The sequence below is a fragment of the Thermobia domestica genome, chromosome 17 (assembly GCF_964235325.1).
Source record: "Thermobia domestica chromosome 17, izTheDome1.hap1.1, whole genome shotgun sequence".
Classification (NCBI taxonomy): domain Eukaryota; kingdom Metazoa; phylum Arthropoda; class Insecta; order Zygentoma; family Lepismatidae; genus Thermobia; species Thermobia domestica.
In genome coordinates this window covers 153054734-153079229 of record NC_137470.1, presented here as the reverse complement: position 1 = coordinate 153079229, position 24496 = coordinate 153054734, and the positions used below count along the sequence as shown (strand labels likewise).

The following is a 24496-nucleotide window of genomic DNA, read 5'->3' as shown; positions in this document are numbered from 1 at the left end:
AGACACGAAACCATATTCAGTAACGGTTTGCGTCAACGCAACGGAAAATCTGTATTTTAGTTTGCGATAATACTTATAGCAGTTCTAATTGATTTATACATTTTTGTGTTACGTAAAGCTCCGCAATATTTGCGAAGGCAGCTGCCGAATAGAGTCCACGGTCAATTCTTAGATTCTTTTGTTTCCCAGTTCCTACTAAAGACTTAAATATCGTCAAGATATTAAAGCCTATGGGCGGTATTCAGAGATAATTCGTTAATCGAATGTTAGTCACAAACTAGTTAGTGGTATACTAGCTCTTTACTAAGGCAGATGTACTTTTTGGTATTCAGAGTTTACTTTGAATACAACTAAAAAGTTGATTTGGGTATGATTAACTAATATAACCTCAATGACTCGGGTGAGAAAAATAAATGTGGCAACTACGGAAAAGAGGATGTGCGCATGCGTAGTCTGTAAAAATGAAAACATATGAAATACAAAATACGCAACGTTGTGTCGCACGCTAAACCGTGGGTAAAAGATTAGCCTCTGCTCTAGATTAATTAGTCACACCTGATTAACTTCGTCAACTACTACGTCCTAATCAGAGACTCTGAATACACTTTAGACAACCATCCTTTAGTCAAACCCGTAGTATAGCCTTAATCAGGCATCAAAACAAGGGCCTTATGCAGAGTCGTTTTGACGTCTGATTAATGACCGGTTTTTCGGATCCAGGACTGGAACCGGCTTTTAGGATCCAGGTCTGGAATCGATTCCGAAGATCCAATTCCGGGTTTTCGGAACCAGGTCTGGAAACCGGATCTCTAAGAACCGATTCCATCGGAACTTTGTGGCCACCCCTACGCTAAACCCGAGCTGCTGGCAGGCTGTGAACAGTGTGCTAAATGAAATGGTGGAAGCGACAGGCAGGCGCCCAGGAGGTGGACACTTGTCTCATTTGCCTAAACAAACTGGGTAACTCGAAAACTCATTGGCTAAACAGGCAAACTACAAAGTCATTTGGCTAAACACCCAATGGTGGACCAAAATTTTTTATCTGGGGGCACAAGCGGGTTTAGGCGGGGAGGGCACAAGCGCGTGGTTCACTTTGCAGTGCTTTAAAGGTGAACTTTGTGCCTCCTTTACGGGTCCTTGGGAGCTTTCGGATCTAGGTCTGGAACCGGTTTCTAAGATCCGGTTCTGGAACCGGGTTTTCAGATCCAGGTCTGGAACCGGTTCCAGAACCGGTTCTGAAAACCAGATCTCCAAGAACCGGTTTAGGAGACGGTTCGCCGGAATTGGAACTTTGTGGCCATCCCTATTTTGAATAGGGAGTTAATGGCGGAGATGAAATCTATGATTGAAACACTTAACTTGATAGAAAAACCTCTTCTCAATATTTCTTAAAGTTTTTTTTTCTCTGATATCTCTCTACAGACAGATCGACGGACCTACAAAGCCGTTCTATAAGGCTTCCGACACTTACTCATAGAATAGATTGAAAGTCTAATAAGAAACGATGTACTTTAATTCTACCTGAAAATTGATAAATTTAATGCTCTTGTTAAAAGTAATTAGTTTGTAACAATTTCCAACCCTGAATATAATAAACATCAATCGAGTTACAAATAGATTATACAAAGTGATTCCCGTCAAACGGGAAATTCTGAGCACTGGCGGGAATTTTTCTTTAAAATAGGCTGAAAACGGAAAATTCTGGCATTCTCAACTTTTCTAGGTGTAAAACCTGTAACATTGAGCTCTTTTGTGGAAAAAATGAACACCACAAACACACAAAAGACTTGAAACATCAAGCTAGTGTAAAGCAGTTGCAAAACACCTGCCAATCGCTGCATCTTTTATTGTGGCAAGGAACAAATAATGTACAAGTAACACGAAACTCATGTTAAGCAGTGGTTCCCACCCCCCCTCATATCCATGACGCACCCCCCCAATTGTCTATCCGTAGATGTTCTTCCATGAAAAAATCTTTTTGATTAATTTTTACACCCCTTCAAACATATTTATATATATTTTACCCCCCCCAAATATTTCAATGACGCAGTTTGCGTCATAGCCCCCTTTTGTGGGCACCCCTGTGTTAAGGCCAATACAATTAAATTAAATGTTGTTTTGCCGAAGACAACATTCCCGTCCAAACCACACACACACACACACACACACACACACACACACACAAAGATAGTGTTCGTTAAAGGAAATTGTGCATGTATTTTTTAAATTTTCTTTTTGATCTTATCATGCATAACTGTAAATAACATTTTTTTAATACTACGAGCATGAATTCAACTTTACATCAAAGACCATCTAAAGCGGTATTTTAAAAAATTGTTTATTACTAGAGATTACAAATTATATCTATTTAGGTTGGCGGGAAATTTTGCATCTAATCGGGAAATTTCATGGCTTCGGACGGGAATTTCACTGTTACAAAACTGGCATCAGTGATTATACCCCATTTTAGTGCTTGGATTGCTCAGTGGACGTGCTCCTTTAGCATCAGAAAATTGTGAGAAAGAATGGAGTACATCACAATATATGTGAGAGGTCCAGGCCTCATAAAAGGTATGTACAAAGTAAAACCGACCACAAGTATGTACCAGTTGCTCCTAGAGCACTCCGAAGAGAATCTATTGGATGCTGACAAACTAGTTTGTCTTCACAAAGGAGTAATGGTTAAACCGAAAGACACACCGATCTCCCTCAGGATGACTTCTGGTGATCAAATTCTTGTTCTTCATCAATGCTTAATATAGGTAAGTTTTCGTAATTAAAATTAGTAATATCTGTTTCCGTATATGAAAAAAGTAAATATAGAACTCCACGCAATTACAATTTATTATGTAGTTCTTGAAAAAAATAATAAAAATGTGTGTTAGAGAATATTCCTGGACATTCATTATTCAGTACTGGTTTCTATGATTCTCTATATAACAACTTTCTAATGGGGAAGAATTTAGCAGTCAGTTACAAATTTGTTTGACGTGCACGATCAGAGCTATAATAGAAATATTAGAAACTTTATATTCAATGGCAGGCATTTGAAATAAAGTTTGAGATTCTATTTCGCAGGTGAGAGCCAAATAAGTAAAATTCACTTAAAACAAATCAATACACCAAAAAGGTACGTATAAGAAGAATAAAATGTACCAATTCGTTATTGCTTGGTAACGAGGAATACAGAGTTAACTCGGCTTTGTGTACTACCAAAATATAACGTAACACGAATATGCTAACCTCACATTTGAGAGATATTCAATCTAATATTTTACTGCCACTATCCTTATGTAAGACATTTCTAACGTACTATTTGACTCCCTTCTGTGGAACCTGAGCTAAAATTGGTTCTAATATGTAACGAAAGTTATATGTCTCAGTTTACTTCTAATGTTTCAATTTACGGGGCAAGATTTTACTTCAGGCAATTCATCCAATTACTCGACTTCTTAATCATTCATTTAATAATAATGGAGGCCCCTAATGAGATACACATGAACCTGTTTTCAACGTTGTATTACTCCTTACCTACAATTATTTCTGCTTCATTTCCGGCGTTCACTTTTCACTGTTAGCCACAAATATTTTGGCCTAAGTTTAGCAGAAGGGGTCCAGCTTTTTTCTCTAAAAAATGTTACAAGTTTGGTAATTTCTGTTCACATTCGGTTAGTTTAGGGTAGGGTTGGTTAGTTTAAGTTAGGTTAGGCTAGTTTAGGTTAGTTTAGTTTGTGTTATATTAGTGTAGGGGTCCCTCATAATTTTCCAAAAAATGATAGAATTTCGCTTATTTCTACTAATATGACGTTAGTTTAGGTTAGTTCAGGTTACCTTACGTTAGTTTATGTTAGGTTAGGTTAGATTTGGTTACGTTATGTTACGTCTAAGTACTTGCATCACTCATTTCTCCAGTAAATTTTGTGTTTTTACGTGCTTCTGGACCCCTTGTACTAAACATATCCCAATATTTCTTATTGTTATGTTTCCTTTCTCTTTCCTACATCCTTATGCAACTATACACTATTACAGCGCAAAATTGGTACCCTCCAACTGTTAAATGTTGCAAACTATGCGCTATCTAGATATTACGAAAACAGTGAATCCTTACAGTATTACGTAATGAAGTTTTAGAAGGGATTTCTGCTCCCTATCAAAACACATGTCAATGGAACATTAAACATTACAAAACTCGTATAAAAATATTTCTTTCCTGCGTGCTATCCCAACCTACTATATTCGTTAAAATTTCCCCCCCTTTTTTTAGCATAACATACACTAAATGAGGATGTCAGTTACTAGTTGCAGATTGACTTAAGGAAGGCTGAGTATAAATACAGTGTGGACATATGGCTTAACAACTATAGTGCATAATATATGAACCGATTTGTGCTGGGTGCCACTAATAACCGTAAATGCTATCTAACCGAGTCAGGGCAGGAGCGCAGTGGGGGGCCTGACTAGAAGAGAGAGGTGCTTCCGTCGGGCGCAGCGTCAGCGACGGTGAGTATACGCATAAACGAGGATAGTGGAAAAACACCTCATGTGGCATAAAATATCTTGTATGTTGCATAACTTTGCGAAACTTGTATTATCACTTTGTATACTGACTTGAAAAAGCACTTCAATTGATCATGTCATTCTTGTGAAGTACTATGCATTAAAGAGCACACTTTCCATTTCGTATTTTACCCTAGTATACATGTAAGATCCCGATGTACTTTGATCAAGTAATATATTTCTTCCGTGAATTTTACAAATTTAGAACCGCTCAACACGTATACATAAAATGGGATAGCACCGAAAATTTTGACCCATTTCAGTAAATTCCGTTCAGATACACTCACCTATTATTAGTTTTCGCTCTTCATTTCTGTATTTTCCTCCATTACAGCAGCTTATACGTCCTAGATTAGTTAATAAAACAGTGGGTTTTGTTACAATACTATATTATGCTCTGTTGCTTATTTATTTAATATCGCATCAATCTGCGAACTCGTATAGTACCGAATTTAACTTTGGTTTTATCCCTAATTAATTGCTCTATACTGATCACCGTTGTTACCTCTTTTGTTACTCTCATGCTAATTCTCTCCATTTCTCCGTAAATTTTGTATTTCGTGGCTGCCATTTGCGGCAGTTAATCCATATTTTTTACGGGTTAAGTGCTGCAGAGTAGGTCCATGAATACTAAACCTAACTGAAACAAAACTGAAGTAACCCTACTTAGCCTAAACTAACCAAAACTAAACTACTCTAACCTAACCTTGAAAACGAGACTAATCTTCTTGGTTCTTAAAACGTTAGACAACCCATAATTCATCTCATGACTGCTCTTCATTTACTCTAACCTAACCTAACCTATCCTACTCTACCTAAAGCTAGTATAAGGCTTAAAATGCTGGACCTACTCTGCGGCAAAAGGGTCATTTTTACTTCCGAGTGACGATAGAAAAAGGTATGGCGCTCGTGCGCGTACAAAAACTATAGTTCGAGATTTCAAAGAAATTTACGTTTCATGACCCCTACATACAGAAAAAATGATGTTGGATGTTTGTCCAAAAGTTCATCTTAATTTATATACACATCCAGACTATATCATCGAACGCACAGGGACCAAATTTAAAATGCTTGAAATACAATTTTTCATAAATTTTTTGTAAGGTATTTTCTAATTTTCTTGCTACTTCGAAAATTAAGGGTACCGGTAGTTTAAAGATGGGAATAAAAGAAAAAGTAAATTTCACAGAAATAACTCTAACAATTTTGTTTATATTTCAGAAATCAATGTTTCATTTACAAGTCCATATAAATTAGTTCTTTAAAATACAGAAGGCTAAGTCTCTTCTTGAATGTAGGTTCTTTTCAAACAACCTTCATTACCAGCATTAAAGTTTACTATTATTCCCTGTACTATTTATTATGAAGCGCTTGGAGGATAAAGATATTATATAACAAATTGAATATGACGGGAAAATTGACTTTTACAATGTTGCCCGTTAACATATTGCCTTCATCGTTTCTAAATATCTGCACTCAGACGAGAACTCACTACATAATATGTTATGTAGCATGATTAACATATAACACATGCATGAATCGCCAGTTGGCAACGTTTCAGAAAATGTAGCATAACACCTTTATCCTCCAAGCGCTTCAATTTATTATTATTGCAAGAAAATTAAACATAATCCAACCGTTAACAATATATGTTTAGCTTATTTTCTGTAATGCGAATATTAACTATTAATAAGATGATGTGACTAGTGAATTACCTAAAGTAAAATGCTACCATCAAAACAAAAGTAAAATAACTTTTCCTAGAGATTTCCTTAAAGTGTTACTCACATTCTTTATTACAATAATAAGCATAGTATGTAATTGCGTTTGTGTAAAATGTGCTTTGGCTCGACCTTGCAGCATGCCCCCCACATTCTTAAAATGCTGTAATGAAAATACTAGACAATGACTTTATATTGGTATTTTGCAATGGAGTGGTTAATTGAATTGCTGCTGTAAATACTGCACACTGATTAATTGTATTAGGAGTAAAATTACTGTACTTAACAGAGGGGGTGTCAAATTTCATGTAATATCAGTTAATTCACTATGGGAACAATAGGAATGTACTTTCTTAGTATTAATGATTATTGCATCAGAATTCAAAATAATTTAATCCATATTTTTTCCTGGCTTTTTGAACTACGCATCTTTTTGTCTCTAAATTCCATGAATGTAAATTATTTGTGGTTTATCTTGTTGTATGGAAAATTGACAAATTTGAGCCAGAGCAATTTGAATAATCCTTTCAGTTCTTCAGAAGTTGTATACTGTTTCAAGTTCCTATTAAACGTATGTACTTAATTGAATGTTTACAACCTGATTTTAGCAGCAGTTTCAATCAACAAAGCTTGGTGTGAGAATATAGAGCATTTTTTTTTTTTTTTTGCTTTGTTTAGGAGGAAGAAGTAATTTATTGTTCTTATCGCTCATAAGACGACTGCGCAAGGTCCAATGCAATACCACTACAAAAGTTATCAAGGAAAGGCTGACGTTACATATTTTAAAACTGTTTTTTCCAAAACTTCTTAATTCCAATACCGTTATCTGCAGTTTAAAAAAATTATATCGTGGTTCGTTCAGAAAGATTAATTCAAAGAATGATCTTTCTTTTAAATCTATTAACAAACAAACGAAGGTGTGTAAGTGAACGTTTATTTTAACTGACGACTGTATTGTTTGGATAGTGGTAATATTAGAAGATTAAGGACTTGTTTTTAAATCATAAATGGCTCGCAGTTTATTTCTTGATGTGTCAACGAATGTGCCGTTCGCTTACTTCTGCTTAAAATGAGTATTGCGTAGTGTTTCTTAAATCGATGCGGGAGAAAGAGTTTATGTTTCCGTTCGGAATAACGTAATTATATCCCTATGTTAAATTCCAAGTTCGATTCTTCGATAGAATGGCATTACAATTAGAAATTAAGCAATTAACAGTACAATTAGATCAAACAAGCGATGTTTCAGAAACTTTTGGCTTAGAAATATTGTTGAAGAAGTAGAGTAGATAGGGAATATAGATGGCTACTTTCTGGGACCATTACAGGTAAAATGTGTCAATTCAAAGAACACGAATCATGATTAAGGAACTTATGTACGTAGCAACCAATCTCTAGCTCAAATATTAACGTGGAATAAGCGCTTCAAAGTTAGCTCTATTAACACCATATTGTACTATGTAAACAACGCATAAAACATACGTATTTAATAATATTAACATAAATGTAGGTTTATGCACGATTGTTTGTAACAAAAATGTTTTTATAAAGGATGAAACGTTTTAAAGTACTTGTTTTAACCTAATCTAAACGACATTCAATTTCTTGTCCTAACTTGAGGAAATGGCAAATATTTGTAGAGTGAGAGTGACTAACGTCTATCCCCTTCGAGGCTCCATTGCAGCGAACTGGTTGTATCGGTGCTTTTCGTGACAACCTAACATTTTTTTTTTTTTTTGTACATTTTTAATTTGTCATGTTGAAAAGCTGGCGGGAGTTATCGGAATAAATGTCTTCCTTTTTTCTTTTTTGCATGATCAACCGTTTCCATGCCATATCGGTTTTCTGTCATCTTATTAAGCTGTACGTAGTATTTTGCGTATGCATCAAGAATATAACAATCTAAAACATATTTGGACATTTTAAAATTAAAGCAATTAATGTAAAAGGATTGTATAAAGTAGTCCCCAGACTCCCTATCTGACGGAAGAAGTATATGATTGTGTAGTGTAATATTTCCTTTTGTTAAATTAATATAGTATCAAAGCTTGAGTAATATTTCCATAAGTTGTCCTGACTTTCAAATAGAATTGTTTGCTCAAAATTAGGTTAGATTACTTTTGATAACTTATTAGGTTAACTAGATATACTGGTAACTTAACTGGTAACTTACTTTACGTTCAATATGATAGGTTACTTTTATATGTTATTGTACTAGGTTATGTTAGGTTTGCTGCTCAAATGAAAATAACGTAATTTCCATCGGTCAGAAAAAACTGGCCAACTAGCCTTTTATGTATTCAATTATTGTTGGATATTACAAATGTATGATGGAGGTTATGTTTTAGCAATTTTATATCATTGAATTTTAAGTTTTAAAGCATTCGATTTATGTAGATACAAATGTAAAGAAGTACTCTACACCCAAATATAAACAAGCATCCTACACACAGGTACCCCAAATGAGATAGGGAATACTTCATTCAGGAATACCATAACATATACAGATTCCTATCAATTTAGTGAAAACACCTAAAAGAACTCCCAGATAATTATGGCGTTGACCACCTTTAGTCCTGAGAACAGCTCTGATATACCTTACATGAAGCCACAGATGTCGTGGCTGGTAGCAAATGGTATATTACACCATTCCACGTGAAATGCATCAGTCAGTTCCGTGAGAGACAACGGACGCAGTCATACACAAACACCGCTTTAAAATCTAACTGAAAGTAAATTTAATTCACCTTTTCAACGACAATCAACGATATGACTGAACAAGAGTCCTGTATGATGTCACATTATCGTCCGTTCTTGAGGTTAAAGGTCTTCCCGCGAGAGATTCGTTTTTCATTTCTTCTCGGCCCTCAGTAAAGGTCTTTTGTCATTTAAAGGCTTGTGTTCTAAATAGGAGGTTTCCTATATAGTGTATTCGTCAAGTACAATACATATTATACAAAATTTGATAGTACATTTCGAAATGAAAATTCGTGTACATTTTCCACAAACACAACTCCACTTACGAGGCTCAGAAAACCAGTTTAGCTACTATACCAACTTGAAACGTGTGCAGAGTTAACGGTAAGAATTAATATAAATGCCATGTGAGAGGAGAGGTAAGAATGTTTTTCTTTCGTGCGCAGCGTTACCAGTCAAATTACGTCTCTGCCAAGCCTCGTAGATATGAAAACGAATTTAAAGGTGTTTCAAATCGTGTTCTATTTTTAGCTTGTTGTCACAAATTAACCTTTATGCTTGTATTTAGGTGTAAAAATAAATGAGGCTGTTAGTCATCATGTACATTTAAACAATGTTTAAGACGTATAATCAGTGTGCCCTAGGATAAGTAGAACATGTATTTTAAGTTTGAAAATACAAACTCAGTTTGAGGCGCACGTAGCAAAATTCTATACCACATCAAGTATTATCCACTACAAACTTTAAAATGTTATTGTTGAAGTAGGGAATTTATTTGCTTCTTGAATGTTGAGAAAAAATATTTTGTTCCCGCTTACCATGTTAAACATTTTGCTAGAGGTTCAGTATTTTGCTACTAAATCTGTATAAATGTTTTCAAGTTGTTTGTACTTGAATGATGGCTTTTAACTATAATGTGAGGCTATTCTTAGAACAAAAGTGCACCTCATCCCCACACAACACACATCTCAAGACGCTTCTCAAATTATGCAAGAGCTAGTACACGTTGTCTGAATTTCAACTCTTACGAGCCATATCGTATCTACAGAGTACATTTATACAGATAAAGTTACTAATGGAAATCTTTGTGATATTGATCCATATTTTCTTAAGTTTATTTTCTGGATGCAGCACAGTTCCTAAACTTGAATATTTAGGTATTAGTTGTACTATTTTCTTTGTAATTTCTCAAATAGCTTTGTCTATATTCAATCGTTCTTAAAACTGAACATTCAATTACTGATTTTTTTTCACGCTCGACATATTTAGTTTCGATAGAAGCTAATTTTAAGCACTGTTTATTAGAACATTTGTGCTTCTGTTAATCAAAACTCAGCCTTTGAAGTATACATTATGAATCTATCCGTCACCTTGTACATTGAAAATTAAAGTTTCTCATCTGATTGATTATAACATAACTGCACTGCAAGCACTAAATAGAGACATTTAAGTGTGAGAACTAAAGCAGCCCGTCAATGTAGATCAGAGCAAAGAGCAGAAAAGTACATGAAATTTTATTTTGCTTGTATTTTCATCCCTTTATGCACACATCGACGATAAATGGTACGAGACTTGAAAGCTAAGTATGATTTTTACTTTTTTTTTTTTTTTAATTTCTTGATTTTGAGTTTAGCGACTCTTTCCTATGTATCAGCTTAGTGACTGACTGTGTGTTGCAAAGCAGTGATTCTCAACCTTCTGTGTCTAACAACACGCTTTACTGAACACCTAGGACATCGCGATGCACTTGGTTAGTTTTTATTATATCCCAATATAAATTATAATATTATAAGGCCCTAAGTTTCTATAAGGTTGTGACTTCAATAGCACTGAGCATTGTTGCTGTTGTTGAAGGCTCTTACTCGTACAGCCTTTCTCAAAATTGATTTTAACAAATTATTAAATGTTTCATGATTTTTTTCTTAGGTTGAGTTATAAACATCTTCCGTTTTCATCAGACGTTTCTTTTCCCCTGGTCCCAGGTTTGATTCCCGGCCACTGCTTCCCCAATTTTCGGCCTCCACCCAGCGTCGTGAGTCAAACTGTGGAGTCACATGAATAAAAGGACGTGACGGCCACTAGGTCTAGTTAGCGGTAGGACGATAGGACGACGCGTTCTTCGCTAGGCTGGACGTAATTCCACCAGTCGCTACTATGGCTCAGACACACGAATCGGACAGTTACGCCAAGCGGTGGTTTATTATTTTATGTATTCACCACTACTATGTATGACTTTCTCCCATCTTCCTGGCAGCTTATCTATTCCTTCCTTGCCAAATGTGGTTGGTTTGGACTAGAAGAATTTTCGAATATCTGACTGACTTGTTCTTCAGAATTGAAGGTTCTTGCATTCAAAAAAGCTTTGCAAGGGACAAAAATGGTGGTAGTCTGTCAGGGCAAGGTTCGGGGAATAAGATGAGTATGGCGAGAAAGACCACCCAAGATGAAGATTTTTCTTGAGTTGAGTGAGAAGAGAAGAGCAAATGCTGTATGTGGTCGGGCATTGTGATGTAAAAGAATCACATTTTTGCAATTGGTGAGTGTAGGACACTTTTCTTGGAGTTTTTGTTTCATTCTTTGCAGTTTCTAAGCCTATTTATCCGCAGTAATCGTTGAATTTGACTTCGATAACTCGTGATAAATCTTACCATACGCAAAATAAGTATTTTTTCCATGGATGTCTGCTGTCGGATCTAACACTGGTGCTTGATTCTTATCAAGTCACTGTCTTTGCAAACGATATTGTCATAGACAACCCATTTCTTTTTCGCCTGTTATCATCCTGTCTAAAAAGGCTTGATTTTTCTCCGTAAGAACAGACTTGTGGTGATTGACATGCGATCTTTCATATTCCTTTCACTGAAATTACTTCCTGACTTTCCCTAATTGATCCAGGTGGCGGCAAACAGTTTACTCGGATTTATTCAACCTTTCTGGTATATCTCTTGTTGATTTACGTGGATTTTCATCCAGTATTGCCCTTAAAGGCTGTTGTCAAGGTCGGAATGACGTCACTCCCTCAGTTCGCCTTTTAAGGTCATTCCTTCAGAAAAAATTTGGTAAACCTATTTCTAACTGCCTGATCGATTGTTAATCCTTCACCATATACACTGCACATTTTTTCAGCTGACACCTTAGCACTTTCCCAAATTCCCAAAGCATGACAAGGCAAATATGCACTTTTTACTCTCAATCTTAGGAGTTAGAAGCAGTAGTTTAATGTAACGTTTACCACACAAAAGAGCTGTCGCAAGATTAACTAACCCTTATCTATTTATTTGAAGTAAAAATTCGTTTGTCCCCATGACTCAATGTGAGTACCTACGAACAATATATTCTACCTAGTTGCATCGGAAGTTATTTATGACTCGATCTAATACACATTCTATAATTTTGCGGCACACTCTATGAGAATACGTGACACACCAGTATGTCACATTCCACCAGTTGAGAATCACTGTTTTAAAGAACTATATACTGTATCTCAGATGCTTGTGCAAAGAATGTTAAGTCGCAAAACTTAATTTCCCAGTCACTTCCAGGAAAGTATTACTGAAAAGAGAAAAAAGTATATACACCTGTGCGTAGGTTGCTCAGTCAACCTCATATTTGTACCAAAGTTATTAATTTGTGTATTCCGATGTTTCTCAAGAAATCGCCAATATACTTAAACTTCAAATTCAATTTTAACACAAATGTATTTTTTGAGTTAACATCCTTTACGTTTGACTAAAAAAAATCACTAGGACATCTTGGTTCAAAACATTAGAGGCAAAATCCTTAGTTATACACAAATGTAAGTTTACAACAATGACATTTTGGAGCATAGACGACCCATTCGACATGTAGACGAAAACAACTAGAGAATAACATTAGAATATAATAACAAAGAAACATAATTTGGTCCCGATTATTTGAAAACACTTTTAATATTCTTTGAAAAGACGAGTCAATTATAGTGCTACTATCTTCTTCACACTTTCATGCTCTACATAGAATACCCTCCATGTCTTTTAAATCCATTCCGATTTTTTTTTTCAGTTTTTGTCCAACTTACCCAACAAATTTAAATTTTATGGTAGGCTCTTATTTTACGTAAAATATCCTCATTGCGTTCCTTGAAATAGCATTATAACACTAGTTATACTAGTTAATACCTTTGTGTGGGACAAGTAAGTCCATTGCAATGCAGAATAACAATGAAGTAATTTCTCCCCACCCCAATGATTCAGGTGTAAGTAGCCGGGTGGGGAGCTTTTAACAAGTGCTTAGGGACGCAAAAATTGCAAATCTGACCCAGGTCAAATTAAATATTAAATTGAAAAATACTGCTGTTGATCTAAAATATTCCAAGTAATTTTTCCTCTCTGTTTCCTTTTCTCCTTTTCTTTTCCTTTTTCCTCCCGAATTTCGCGCCCCCTTACTTCGACGCCCGGGGCCGTAGTCCCGCTTTCCCCTCCCCACGTTACGGTACTGTAGGGAATCCCTTTAAACATTGGTAATATTTTGGTGATAATCTTCTGATTAGCTTGTGCGACATAAGGTTCGGTACATAAAAAGAAAACTGGTATGAATACCACTATTCTGAAAATTATCGGTAAAATACTTCCATGGAATAAATACTCTCCGTTTCTATATCCATCCCAGTTTTTTTCAAGTCTTCTAACAGATTCAGGATAAATATGTTCATTCTTTTTACGTGAAACGTGAAACAAGTGAACTTCGAAAGTTCATAGCTCCACCAAAGTGGGAGCTATCGTAGTCGGATCAAGACATCACTGAAAAGCTGGTATGTGAACTATCCCAATATCCATGTTTAAGAATGCATCACTACTTGCACACCAGTTTTTAGAGAGGTAGGTGGAGATTGATCAAGTACTCCCAAACAGCCTCTCTAAAAATAATTGTGCGAGTACCCGAGATTCTGAAAGATGGATATTTGGATAGTTCACATACTAGTTCCTCAGTGAAGTGATCGGTCCTATACTGGTGGAACTACCGACCTTGAAAGTTCATCTTTTCTTACATTTTCGGCACCCTATAACAACAAAAATATGCACTTCCGACCACAGGCCAGATGAAGTTCTTTTTTTTTTTTTTTTTAATTTTGATATGAGAAATATATTCCAAAAATATTGTGACAAATTTTAGTAACACCCTGTACATGGAAAACATGCATAAAGAGTACCGTTCACTGGAAATTTCATTCTACATAATACTATGCATGATTAGCTCAGAGACTAGTTATTTTTTGCTTTATATTTAAAATAATTACTATTATGTAATTATTTTTATTTTACAAAAGTTGTTGGATGAACATTACAGATCCTTAAGAGGAAGCTGATATCCAATGTAACATTTTGTTCATAAAAAGACAATTAAAACTACTATTACTGTAATTATTGAAGATTATGTTAGAATTTCTTAATTTGTCTGCATGGTTGTTAAAATCGAGAGACATGTGATTTGAAGTTAATTGTGTTATTATATTTTATAAGCTCGTTCTAGAAAAGTAAAGGAGTTACAAAAATTAATATGTTTTTTTAAAATTTCGAACCTGTTTGTAACTTTTGAAATATCAGTTCAGTATCCGAGAAACTAGCAGTTATGTTTCGAAGATTTTGGAAACCTTTCAGAACTTGTCTGAGTAGACGGTTTGATAGCGACGGCTGGATAGTCGTCAGAGGGCACGCATCCCTTTGTGTCGGTTTTCACTTCATATTACAATGGGAACGTGAACATTATCGCAAGCATACTGAGCGGTACACAGTTATCTGAAGTTTTTCTCATTCATACCAGGAAAATGCCGGAATGGTACCTAATCTAACGATCTCCGGTCATTTCTTCCTCTCCAATTCCCAGATAGTGTGATCGTCGAGGGACATACAAGACGGGCTAGCATGACTATAGACGCCAAAGGGCTAACATGACGCTGAAAGCCCAGGAATCTAATTAATAACCCTAATCACCTAGACAGTTGTGTTTCCGTACAAACTCCACTTTAACTCTTTTAATCTCTATGTTCACTTCAACTAACATGTAGTTTATCGTGTCTTTTATTATTATTATTATTATTATTATTATTATTATTATTATTATTATTATTATTATTATTATAGCTATTTTTTCTGTTGAGAATATCTGGTATCCTAGATGGACAACGAGGTAACTTGATTTGTTGTCTGAAAATCTCTTAATACCTCAAAATGTAGAAATTTCTAGCGATTAAAATAAAATCAGATATCGAAAAAGTAAAGCAGTCCTACACTGCAAAAAATAAATGAATGTTTGAACATTTTCTTAAGGAATGACTTCTAGTTATTATAAATAAATTTATTACACATTAAATTGTCTATATTTACACCAAATTTCAGCTCAGTACATTTCTTTTAGTGTGCATTATGTTTCTTTCGCGAGGGCAGTTATGCACGTAATTTGTGGAAAGCGAGATATTGTATTGTATTGTATTTAGTTTCGTCCCTTTTTCATACATTTAGCACTGTATTACAATGGGCATGAAGTGGACATGTCATTTATATAAAAAGACAAAAATAATAAGAACAGTAATAAAGAGTTGAGTTGATTTTGAGTTTAACATCCCGTTCAGCAGCGAGGCTATATGAGACGTCGACCTACTGCTTAACGTGGAATCCAAACCACATGAGCTCCCGGCGGGAATAGAACCCAGGATTCCCACGCCAAAGGCGCGTACACTAATCGCTTAGCCACGAAGGAGCTCCAACAGTAATAATGAAAATTACACACCCTAGGTTAATAATTATGCATTACATGTTATTATAGTGCCTACTTTACATTTTGAATGATATCATTACTAAAATAAAGTTAGACTAAGTAATTATTACTTGCAGTGCATTTAGAAATCTTTGCGCATGTATCTAATGTTAAAAACGAGTAATGACACTTGTTTACTGTACATCATGTAAAATTTTTATTCAATAGCAATTCATGTATTCCTCTACCGACTACTGTAGTAATAAATGTTTCTGGAGTTCTTTTTTTAAAATTAGCAACAGAGTTCTCAGTCTTTATATTTTTGGTAAGTTTACTGTAAAGCATGATATCTGCGTATTTATACCCTTCTTCATATAATACAGTCCTGTGTTCTACAATAGGAAAGTCTTGTTTTTTTCTTGTATCATGATCATGTTGTTGTTCTACTCGCATAAGACCACCCTCTAGGTGTCTACAAATATCAGTATATTCAGAATATACAATCAGGGCACTGGGAGTATACGATTTTTTCAAAATATTGGTTTGCAGTGATCTTTTGGTATAGCAGTTGCCATCATTCTTATTATTCGTTTCTGTATTGTAAAAATTACTTTGGCTTTCTGTGTATTTCCCCAAAATATAACGCCATATACTAAATTTGACTTGAATAATCAAAAGTAAATTGTTTTTAAAGTAGACTCTCTTAAAACATTTTGAATTGAGAAGTAAATTTGATTAAATTTTTCACTAACCTTAGTTTTTTGTACATCCCACGAGACATTTTTATCCCATTAGATATACCAAATTGTTTTCATACGACTTTAGTCGATGTGTTAAGTCTGAGGAAAATTTATATGAAGTGAAAACTAAAAGATAAGGTCTCAGAGAAAAGTACTAAATATAGACTTTCTGACAAGACATTTCGCAATATACGTTTTATCTTTAGATTGTATTTTCCAAGAACTTTTGAATTAAATTATACGTAAATATTTGAACCTTAGCTTTGGTTACATTGTACTACTTCAATAGTGTGTAATGTTTTGTTGCTTAGACTTATGTTTAGCGCTCATTTCAACAGCGAGACTTACAGTTTAACGTGGGATCCGAACCACATGAGCTCGTACCGCGAAGAGTATGTATTGTTGTTCACACAAGTTGATACCATGAAAAGCCTGTGACAAACATCTTAGCATTTCAGCTGAACGAATAAAATGCAAGCTCTGGCGCGACGTTGCCAAGTGGTAAAGGGGTGTGGCTATGGCTAAACAAACAAACTACAGCGCGATCAAGTGACAGGGGATAGACGTGGATGTTTACAAAATAAACGTGGCAATACCGCTGGCCTCTCATTAGCTAGCAGCATTTAAAGGGAACTTGGAGCGCCGCCTTCAAATGACAAGATGCTTGTTACGCCGTTTAATACTTACGACTCTGGACAGCGACCTAGTATATAGCCTAGTTAATGTTACCGTCAGACTAACATCAGAGGATTGCAAAACTCATTTCCGTCGTAGCATTTTTTTTACGTGGATCACTGATATATTGAAACTGAAACCCGATTCAGCATGTCCACGTATACGTATGCTCCATATGTCAGATATATGTTATATACGTCCATCTGTATGCGAGATCTTTACCGCCTTTATACAGTTCTTTCTTCATACGGGAAGTACGTATAGATGGAACATTTTCTACTGAAAGTACGTATAAAACATACGTCTTCAGTTATACGTTTGGCGCAAGATGTTACCTAGGGTTGTACCTCAAGTCCAAAAAGCACAGGATTTACGCATGTAACCTACGTTTTTACGTACACCATATACATTTTGTTTTCTCTGTACAATCATGATGACAAATCCTAGTATGATACAAACTCAATTTTCTTTTCAGTTCGTATTAGACGAAGACGGATAAGCTTCAAGAAGAAATTATACTGAGTCATATTTTGCCTGCCTAGTTACGCACAATAGTTACATATTCGTTTATCATATTTTGGTCCGGCACTTTAGAAATACACTGTAAAATCTACAGTTATAATTTTCACGTCACGAAGTTGGTCGTAAGCTAAGAAAGTTTTTTTTTTTTTTTTTTTGTTACATTAAAAGTTCACTAGTGTTGTTTTCCTTTTATGTGCGTACCTTACAATTTCGTCCCATACTGTGCTTTCTCTCGTCACAGAATCTAATTGAATTGCTGATTTGGGAAACGTCATAAGTCAATGATTTCTGACGTTTCACAACGCACGGGCAGTTGTTGCAGCTCAATATTGCACGAACTGCTAGCGTGACTTCTGACATATCACAACCCAAGGATGTAGCTACCCTACAAGAATCAAAGCTGCATGTAAACTCATTTTTGGCATATGACTGACTTATGACGTTTCTCAAATCAGGGATTCAATTGTATTTTAGATTCAAATAAAATGCACCAAGCAGTAGCAAACACCAAGCCAGTGTTTTGTGTTAAATCAATATCATGATAATGTGTCATGACTGGTCGATTACAGTTGCAGAATCCATAGGGTCAAAGAAAAATATATTTTGACACTTTTCTTGTTGTGTGTCATAATTCTCACATCCCTTCTGGAAGTATATTTTGTCTTTGAGTAGGTTGAAATTATAACAGAAAAAGAATCATGCCAATAAGTGTTTTTATGGTTGTAGCTGAATTAACTTCTGTTCTATTTGTGTTTAGCTTATTTACGAGGAGCGTCCAATAAGTTATATACCTAGACAGGAAAGAATGCAATTAAGCTCACCTGGTCTTTACTGTTTTTCAATGTAGTACCCATGGAGGTCTATGTACCATCACCACTTTATTGGCAGCGAAGGCATCCTAGAGAAAGAAAATAGTCTTTGTCATATCTTGCAAACCACTGGGAAACAGCCTGTTGGACGTCGTTGGCCGACGAAAAATATTGTCCCCGCAGGTGTTTCTTGAAATCTCGGAAGAGGAAATAGTCACTAGAGGCCGTGTACGGACTGTAGGAAAGGTGATTCAACATTTTCTCCAACTTCTGCAAATCCTTTGTAAGCGGCGTCACACAAACATTCACAACGTGGCGTGACACATACACTCTGCTCACGACCACTACATTCCTCCGACTAACCTCACATTGCGCACCGGGGTTCCCCACAGTGGCCTTGGCGTGTATGTCAGGTGTCATTGTGCTCCGCCCCTACCTTCCTGTCTAGGTAGATAACTTATTGGACGCTCCTCGTATGTCTTTATTTGAACTAATATTTTAATTTTCTGTTGAGAAAAAGTTAGATCGTTCCTCAATCTCATTTGCTTTACAGTAATTTACCTTCGAAACGAAAGCTCGCCAGTAAATCACATTATGTGACAATACAATGTAATCCCGGAAATTGTACCACATATTTTATTTCTGAGAAAAGTTCAAATCTTACTAAAAGTTAATTAACCTAATATGATTGACCAAAGTAATCAATGTGACGTTTCGATACAAGTCAACATCTTCGTCAGTCACAAAAATGCCTCTTCTTTCTAATAAAGAGACTGTTATAGTGTCGAAAGTTGACACTGTATTCTTTTTTTCTATTGAGTGTTTCAATGTATATCGACTTAAACTACTTATTCACAAGGCAAAATAATGGTTTAATAAAAAAAAAAACTTATTTCAAAATTATTCCTAAAGAACAAATTACCATTTTTACCATTTTGGAATTTCAAGAAAGGTGAACATTTCCTTTGAATACATCTAATTTAAAGTGCAGCTATGGTATCAATGTTGAGTTCAAGCTTATTTATCATTTTCATTTCAATTTGAGTCGAACAGTTCCAAACCGGCTTTTGTCCATTTACAAAAAATCTCGGAAAACCGAGAAAAACTGTAGAATTTGATGTTTTGTAGAACTGGGAATACTTGAGTGTGTTCATTTGAACCATGTGAGTACCCTAAAATATTTCTACTTCTACAATTCAAATCGATTCTACAGTTTTTCTCAGGTTTCCGAGATTTTCTGTAAATGGACAAGAACTGGTTTGAAACTGGACAACTTATATATTGTACATTTACAATGTTTTCTTTGATATGATGTTTACCTTCTTTTCTAGCATCAAAGCTATGTAAAGCATGTACAATACATTAACGTTTCCGTCTTTTTTAGGTAGCAACTGGAAACTGGCCATGCTAAAGATCTACAGGAAAGTCTTATTAACACATCTGCAGGAACATCATAGATAGTCCCCGGTCGTTTGTACAATCACCTTACGCCAACACATACATGTACAGGAAGAAAACATAAAACGATATACAGGAAGTTAATCTAGTCGGCACAGAACTCCAACATCATTTAAAGGAAGAAATAGCCATTACAACTAGAATTATAGTCGCATCATTTAGGTTTCGATAAATATAGCCCATCTAAAGTTGCGCATACCTATCTATGAACTTTGTGAAGTGTCATTTGATTTTACCTGAAAAAAAAGTACACTGTATATCATATGAGTTCATATATGATCATATGTATATCATCTGATTGGGATGAATGTTGCGGTGTACTCTAAACTGCTATAGAAGGGAATATAATATTAACTTGTGCAGACTTTCAATTTCCGTAGTTACGGACGGTAAAATTTCGCATAGTATTTTCAAACACTAAATGTTGTATACAGAACTCGTTCTTTTAGAGATCAAACTTGGCATGGTAATATATCTTACAAGAGGAAAGCCGACTTCGGTAAATGAACTTTGGGGTCATCTTTCGCGAGGTAGTAGAGCACATTCAAAGTGTTAATATTATAAACTGGTAGAGCGCAATAGCCAAAAACAGCGGATAAAAAGCGTGTTAAAGTTTCCGAGTCGCCGTATATATGATACGACGCGTCATCAAGTGACGGCGTGGCAGATTGAGAAGTATCTACACCTCACATGAAAATTGTTTCGGGTTCTATTCCCGCTCGTCATTTTTGTGTGTATTCCGCTTTAAGCAATAAAGCAACCATTTGCAACTACAAGTGAAATAATTTATCGCATGTTTATAATGCATAAAACAATAGAAATGTTAAATCAATTCTGAAACCTTGCAATGTTCCATGTCAACTGGCAAGAAAATGTAACGTATCCGTAAATACATTGATATCTCGAGTTAAATTATGGTTACCACAGTCATTGTGTAAATATGTTCTTGACGCTTCGTATTTATATTTATGGAAAGTGTGCAAATTACAAGGGGGTGAGGGGAAAATCCCCTTTGGTAATACTGGATGTATGCTATAACCAGGGGCATCATTTCAGAGTTTGCTTGAGAGGGGCAAGAGACCACGACATAACACTTTAACGTTTTGTACTAGTATATTAGTACACAATGGATTAAAGCACTGTATATGTAGTCCTCAAACTCTTCGGAGGCTGGCAATAGCCCCTCTTGCTCCCCTAAATGACGCTCGTCGCTACAACTATGATAGTTTCCCATGCTATTGTCATCTGAAATGACACCCCTGGTTGTAGCTCCAGTTTGAAATATTATCACTTTAAACGTGTACTACTACCTCGCGAAAGATGGCTCCGAAGTTCATTTACCAAATTCTGCTTTCCCCTTGCTAAACTGATTTATAGTCGTACAAAACAAACATTATTTTGTGAAGTATTTTCGTTCCCGAGTTCAAATCTTGCTTCACATATTCAAATAGAAAACCCCAAAAAACATCCGATCAAATTCAAACTTGGCGCGATGATAGACATGGATCTAATCTATAAGCCAGTAAAATGTATTATAGAAACTTTCGATTCGTAAGTTATGTACAATAAACGTACGGAATCAACTCATTGACATCATAAAAGTACAATAAATGCTATTTAAACATCATGAAGGATCAGTCTTGGACAGGTAAAAATCAAATGAAGCACGGTTTTCACTATTGATCGTGAATGTTTATGTTTTGCGTCAGTTAGTTTAACTATGTAGTTAAGTCTAGTCTTTGTTATACTGTAGTCGTAAGTTTGTAGTTACAAGTGTGTTGTTTCAACTGTCTTTGTTTGTTACAATGAAATTTACTTTCGACAGTTGACCATATAGTAGCAAATGCTATACAGTAGAGATTGTATACTCAATTGCATGGTCAGCTGATTCTGTCAGTGTTTCTAAATCTTTTAAGGTATCATTAACAAATTGCCCATAAACCAAGCAAGCACTAAGTCAATGTAGTTCCAACTCTTACAAGTTTCAGTGCTATTGATCGTGAAAATAAAATGTATAAGAGAACTTCATCTTGTTTCCATATAATAGAATAATGTAACTAAAATAAATTGTTTCTATATATGGGCCTCTTGGATAAGTCCAAAATTGAAATTTTCCTGCAGAGAAATTTAAAATTCAACATCATTTTAAATTTGTTTCTTTTTATTCGCAAACAGAATCATAATTATGTACTTTATAGTCTAATAAGTTAAGATTCACAAGAAACCTTTTAAGAACGGTATCCATACGTAGAAGTGAATGACAGCATTTGCTCATTTTCTAAATTTTTTTAGACTTAGGTCCTTGGCATCCAACAGGCTCGTATGTTTAATAATATTTTTTTAAAAAAAAGAAAATATATATAATTACTCGTATTAGTTTTAAAAATATGTTACATAGATATGACAGTGTGAAGGTCAAGTAATGTTGAAAGGTATAATAGTGTCATGTTATGATTCAAGAATTTAACACAGTTAATCTAAGTTGTTAGTCTTGCTCAAGAGACAGATGAGACGACAAATAAGGTTACACCGCCTTGACCCGTAAATTTTGTTGTAGTATCGTCTCATTTTGGTTCTCGGAAAGGCTTTTTAGTCTCGTTCCGTTTCGTAAACTTTGTTTTCTAAACTTACGCATTTGAATTTTGTAAGCAGTCTTGAATTTCTCCCTTATATAACGATCTGTTAAAAATGTTTATGAAAAAAAAGTTTGTAACTTCTATTTGTTAGTTTTATCTCTAGTAATAGCGCAAATAACAGTGTTTTCTCGAACTGAAACGCTTGGTTCTTGATATTGTAATAAGCCAACATCACTTAGTTATTACACACGAAAGTGCGAACATATAAAGAAGCAAGTAAAACCAGTTGAGAATGCTCGAAAAGCATTGCCAGAACAAAGTTATAAAGAATTATTTTTTTTTTAATTTATATGAAATTTTAAGTAGAATAGTAAGTGTTGAATCAATAATTGGTATTCGTATCCAATCAATATTAGTATTGGTCAACACCAATATAATTTCTCTATGACTTACCGTTTCCAAGATATGGCTGCTTACATTTCCCGAAATCCAAACTTCTTTGGCCAATATCTGGGGAACGGTGGCCAGTAGCTATCGGCTACTGTTTGTACCAAAATATTCACCATCCTCTTAGGCATTGATCAACACCAATGTCATCTCTCTTTGACTTACCGTTCCCGAGATATGGTTCCTTAAATCTCCCTAAATAAAACTTTTTTGGGCCAATATCTCTGGAACGGTAAGAATGACGCGAAAAATTCTATCACCACTTGTTTCAGTTAGTTTTTAATGTTCTGTCGAATGGAGGGCTCAAAATTGAAAAAAAAAAAAACGGACATAACAGACAGACACACACGCACAGAGAGACATAGAGAATTCAGTAACGAACTTTTTTAAAGTTCGTTGAAAACTGGAAATATTTGTAATGGAGATAGAAAGTCAGGATAATGGGATTTATGTCCATATTCTAGAAATCGAAAGTTTACGGCTCGGAAGTTCCTAAGATACTGAGTAGATTTCTGACCTCTTACACGTATAAATAATACAACAGAGCTAATAATATACCAGGGAAGCAAGAAAGTTCCTGCGCTTTTATACTATGAAAGAAAACTGTCAATTACAGGGTTTTAACGGTTTATTTATTCGGCAAAATAGCCTCTGTTTGCTTCTACAACCTTCTCCCAGCGCTTGTAAATGCCAGTTTTGTAGAATATTTGTTCCCGAGACTCGTAATACTTAGCAACTGCATTTTTGACGTCTTGTTCAGTCTTGAACTGCCTGCCACGCATAAAGTTGTCCATGGCCAAGAATAAATGGTAATCCGAAGGGGCGATATCTGGAGAGTAGGGAGGATGAGGTAGAAGCTCTCAACCAAGTTCTGAGATTACCTCCAGCGTCTGTTTTGCAGTGTGAGGGCGCGCGTTGTCCTGGTAATAGAGCACACCTCTTCTGTTCACTAGTGCTGGCAGTGTCTGGGTCAGTTTGGCTGCTACCGTTCTCAGTTGTGATGAGTACACATCTTTGGCAATTGTCTTACCACGTTCCAAGAATTCGTAGTGCACGATACCGTTTGTAGTCCACCAAACACAGAGCAAAACCTTGCGTTGATGGATGTTCGGTTTTGCAGTCAAAGGCTTCGGATCACTCGGTGATAGCCAATGGTATGACCGTTTCTTATTGTCATACATGACCCACTTCTCGTCACAAGTCAATATACGGTCCAAAAAATTGAACAGATTTTGTGTCTCGTCAACAAAGATGAACAGATATTCAGTCTTAGAATTTGGCTCGTAGCGGTCAGCTGGTGAGGGACACACTGACCCAGTTTCCAGGTCTTCCTCAACTGATGCAGACTTACCCGAATGGTTTACCTGCTTACCTCGAATCGGTGAGCAAGTTCCTCACATGTTTGACTGGAATCATCTTCAATAGCGGCCTTCAGGTGGTCCATATCCACTGATTTAGGCCTCCCAGAGCGAGGCTTATCTTGCAAGGTCTCGTCACCAGTTGAAAAGGTCCGGAACAATTTTTGTGCTGTACGTTTACTTATTACAACACCCTCTCCGAGCGCA

At 35.6% G+C, this 24496-nt stretch overlaps 1 long non-coding RNA gene across 1 annotated transcript; it reads left to right on the top strand.

Annotated features, from left to right (window-relative positions):
- The first annotated feature begins 2477 nt into the window (after nt 1-2477).
- On the top strand, nt 2478-23738 carry LOC145674427 (uncharacterized). Its single transcript, XR_014128927.1, has 2 exons — nt 2478-2762; nt 19835-23738. It is a non-coding gene; the product is annotated as an uncharacterized LOC145674427 (long non-coding RNA).
- The last annotated feature ends 758 nt before the right edge of the window (nt 23739-24496 follow it).